Source organism: Erinaceus europaeus, chromosome 9 (assembly GCF_950295315.1).
Source record: "Erinaceus europaeus chromosome 9, mEriEur2.1, whole genome shotgun sequence".
In the NCBI taxonomy this organism is placed as follows: Eukaryota; Metazoa; Chordata; class Mammalia; order Eulipotyphla; family Erinaceidae; genus Erinaceus; species Erinaceus europaeus.
The window spans coordinates 22,534,876-22,539,535 of NC_080170.1; the positions used below are offsets into that span (position 1 = coordinate 22,534,876).

At 42.1% G+C, this 4,660-nt stretch overlaps 1 long non-coding RNA gene across 1 annotated transcript; it reads right to left on the bottom strand.

The window, feature by feature from the left end:
• Positions 1-1,303: 1,303 nt before the first annotated feature.
• Positions 1,304-4,174, bottom strand: LOC132540165 (uncharacterized). The gene is made up of 4 exons (XR_009551396.1): positions 4,065-4,174; positions 2,527-2,622; positions 2,217-2,274; positions 1,304-1,804 (listed from the first exon to the last, which is right to left on the bottom strand). It is a non-coding gene; the product is annotated as an uncharacterized LOC132540165 (long non-coding RNA).
• Between the last annotated feature and the right edge of the window lie 486 nt (positions 4,175-4,660).

Genomic DNA, 4,660 nt, shown 5'->3' on the forward strand with positions numbered 1-4,660 from the left:
AGGGAAGGAGATAGAGAAGGAGAGAGAAAGAGAGACACCTGCAGCACTGCTTCACCACTCATGAAGCTCTTCCCCTGCAGGTGGGACCAGGGGTTGAGTATGGACAGGTACATCCACACCCTAATATGTGTTCTTAACCAGGTGTGCCACCACTTGGCTCCTTCTCCAGTCATTTTAATAGTTATCCATACTTGAGATAAGGATGATTTTGGTACTGGTCAAATGGTGAAAAATAAAAGACCTCTAATTGTGCTGTGTGGTAGTTTTCAGACATGTGTCTAAATTCTTTGGCATTTCATGCTTCAAAAAAAAGGAGCCTCTATCCTTTTCAGCTTTCATGTAAGTTATACTACTTGCACCTTTTTAAAAATATTTATTTACTTATTCCCTTTTGTTGCCCTTGTTATTTTATTGTTGTAGTTATTCTTGTTGTTGTTGTTTGTTGTTGGATAGGACAGACAGAAATGGAGAGAGGAGGGGAAGACAGAGGGGGAAAGAAAGGTAGACACCTACAGACCTACTTCACCACTTGTGATGTGACTCCCCTGCAGGTGGGGAGCTGGGGGCTTGATCGGGGATCCCTGCACGGGTCCTTGTGCTTTGTGCCACGTGCACTTAACCCGCTGAGTTACCCCCCAACTCCCCACTTGCACCTTTTCTAATGAATAGACTATGGTAGAATTGATTTCCAGGTCCAAAGAAGACATAGTGGTTTCATACATGTAGCAAGTCAGCGGCCAGGTTATGGAGACACTCAGCAGCCCCATGCAGGCGTCTTGTGAAGAGGGTGTGCACCAATGGCCAGCATGAACTTGCCAGACATATGAGAGAGCCAGCTCAGAAGAGACTCTTCAGACCTCAGGTAAGCTAGGTTACTTTAGCACTGGGGGACACCTTGACTGTAGTCTTCTGAGAGAATTGGAGCCAGAGCCACCCACCTCGAGCACTCCTGGGTTCTTGATTTACTGATGTGATTCTGTGAGATAGTAAGTGGGTGGTCAGGGAGGTGGCGCAGTGGATAAAACATTGGACTCTTTTTTTAAAAAAAATCATTTATTTTCCCTTTTTGTTGCCCTTTTTTTTGTTGCTGTTGCAGTTATTATTATTGTTGTTATTGTCGTCGTCATCATTGTTGGATAGGTCAGAGAGAAATGGAGAGAGGAAGGGAAGACAGAGAGGAGGAGAGAAAGATAGACACCTGCAGACCTGCTTCACTGCCTGTGAAGTGACTGACCTGAAGGAGGGGAGCCAGGGGCTTAACCCACTGCGCTACCACCCGACTCCCAAAACATTGGACTTTGAAGCATGAGCTTCCAAGTTCAGTCCCTGGCAACACATATACCAGAGTGATGTGATTTTTTTCTCTTTCTCCTTCTATCATTTCTCATGAATAAATAAAATCTTTTAAAAAAAAGTTCCAACACCTAAACAGGGTGATTCCTCCAGAGGATTTGGTCACAAAGGTCAGCTTTATAAATAAAAAGCACCCAAGTGAATATTTCCTTAAAAAACAAAAGACAGGAAGTCGGGCGGTAGTGCAGTGGGTTAAGCGCACGTGGCTCCCCACCTGCAGGGGAGTTGCTTCACAGGCGGTGAAGCAGGTATTCAGGTGTCTGTCTTTCTCTCCCCCTCTCTGTCTTCCCCTCCTCTCTCCAATTCTCTCTGTCCTGTCCAACAACGAATGACATCAACAACAACAATAATAACCGCAACAGGGCTACAACAACAAGGGCAACAAAAGGGGGGAAAATCCACTCTAGGAGCAGTAGATTCATGGTGCAGGCACTAAGCCCCAGCAATAATCCTGGAGGCAAAAAAAAAAAAAAAAAAAGCAACAACGATTAACTACAACAACAATAAAAAACAAGGGCAACAAAAGGGAAAAAAAAAGATAATGAATTGTAATCTCTGTGCCATTCATTTTTGGTATAGACTTAATGAATAATGAATTCATGCTGGCAGTTAGGAAGGCAACTATCAGGGAAAGGTCTAAAAAAGAAAAATACTAGGGGGGGTGGGGGTATATAGCATAATGGTTATGCAAGAGACTTTCGTGACTGAGGCTCCAAAGTCCCAGGTTCAATCCAGAGCAGTGCTCTGGTAAAACAAAACAAAACAAAACAAAACAAAACAAAACAAAACAAAACACATACACGGAGAAAGAGAAGAGAAGGTGAGAGAGAGAGATAAGAGAAAATACTAGGAAGGGAAGGTACCTCCTATGGAATAGAAATTCATCTTATAATGGTAGTGAGATTCTACTTTTTGACACATCTGCAAAAATGAAAAAAAAAATCTGGTGGTACCTGGAAACTCAAACATGCTATCAGAACATATGCTGGCATAATCACTTCAAGGAGGAATTTGACATTATACAGCAAAGGTAAAGATACACTGAGCAGAAGATAAGCTGTCAGAATCCCACTCTGAGACTTACAAGCTAGGAAATAGGTGCACATGTCCATGAAAAGGCACATACAGAGGGCTAGGGAGATCGTTTAGCCTTAAAGCACAAGGCTTGCATACCTGAGGTTCCAGAGGGCACAAGTTCAATCCCTGGTGTTGCCATAATGCCTGAGCTGGGAAGTACTCTGGTCTCTTTCTCTCAGAAAATAAATAAATCTTTAAAAAAGGACACATACACAAATATCCACATCAGTAATACTCATGATAGCCCAAAACTGGAAAGAACCCAAGTATCCTTCAGCAGATAAATGTGTAAACAGATAGTGGAACATTCATTCATAGAGTCGTATAAATAAAGAAAAAGCAACAAGCTACTGCTACTGACAATAATGGGACTATAACATAAAACTAAAAACAAACAAGCAAAAAAAAAAAACCTATGTTGGGTGATTCTGCAACAGTAAATACACGTATAATTCTTTTTTTTTTTTTTAATTTTAAAAACATTTATTCACTAATGAAGAGAGAAGGACAGAAAGGGAGCCAGAGTATCCTTTATCCACTGCTCTACCTCTTAAGTTGTGAATTAAGTTTTTATTAAATATTTATTTTTATTTTATTTATAAAAAGGAAACATTGACAAAACCATAGGATAAGAGGGGTACAACTCCACACAATTTCTACCAACAGAACTCTGTATCCCATCCCCTCCCCTGATAGCTTTCCTATTTTTTTTATCCCTCTGGGAGTATGGACCCAAGGTTATTGTGGAATGCAGAAGGTGGAAGGTCTGGCTTCCGTAATTGATTCCCCACTGAACATGGGCATTGAAAGGTCGATCCATACTCCCAGCCTGTCTCTCTCTTTCCCTAGTGGGGCAGGGCTCTGGGGAAGCGGGGCTCCAGAACACATATAATTCTATCTATGCAAAGTTCAGCAATCCGGGAGGTGGTGCAGTGGATAAAGCATTGGATTCTCAAGCATGAGGTCCTGAGTTCAATCCCTGGCCATGCATGTACCAGAGTGATGTCTGGTTCTTTCTTTCTCTCTTCCTATCTTTCTCATGAATAAATAAATAAAATTGGGAGCCGGGCGGTAGTGCAGCGGGTTAAGCGCACGTGGTGTGAAGCTCAAGGACCGTTGTAAGGATCACGGTTTGAACCCCCGGCTCCCCATCTTGCAGGGGAGTCACTTCACAGGTGGTGAAGCAGGTCTATAAGTGTCTATCCTTCTCTCCCCCTCTCTGTCTTCTCCTCCTCTCTCTATTTCTCTCTGTCCTATCTAACAACGACGGCATCAATAACAACAACAATAAAAAACAAGGACAACAAAAGGGAAAATAAATAAATATAGAAAAAATTTAAAAAATTAAAAAAATTCAAAAGTAGACATGGTTAAACTATGTCTCAGGGATTCAGGCACAGGTGTTACATTCACTAAGGAAATCAAGGAAGGTGATTAGAAAAACTGTCCTTAGAGAGAAAGAAAGGAGTTGTGATGGGGAAGGGGTCATGGGTAGAGCCTTTCAGAGGTATTTCCAATATATATATTGGAAAAAAAATATTTTTTCCATTTTCCCTTTAGGAAAGGTTTTCTTCCATACAATGAATCAGTGTATCATATAGTGCACATATATATTGGGCTGAGAGATAGCTCACCTGGTTAGGTGCAGGTCTTGCCATGTATATGGTTGTGGTTCAAACCCCAGCACCATGTGGGAGTGCCACGGCACTGGAGGAAGCTCCAGGTCTGTGGTCTTTCTTTCTCTGTCTTTATCTGAAGTAAAAATAATAAAAAAGTTGACCCAGTAGGAACGAGAACATGAATGTGCAAGGCCCTGTTGCTGCCAAACACCGAAATATATATGTATATAGAGATACATGTATAGTGCATGTGTGTGTGTGTGTGTGTGTGCGCTTTATCCATTGCACCACCTTCTGTGCCATGATATGGAATACATTGTCTTCTTCATAAATTGCAAGGGAGGGTCACTTCACAGGCGGTGATGTAGGTCTGCAGGTGTCTCTCTCCCTCTCTAACTCTTCCTCCCCTCTCAATTTCTCTGTCCTATCCAATTTTTAAAAATATGGCCTCCAGGAGCAGTGGATTCATAGTGTATGCACCAAGCCCCAGCGGTAACCCTGGCAGCAACAAGCATGAGGTCCTGAGTTCAGTCCCTGGAAGCCCATGTACCAGAGTGATCTCTGGTTCTTTTTCTCTCCTCCTTTCTCATGAATAAATAAACAATTCTTAA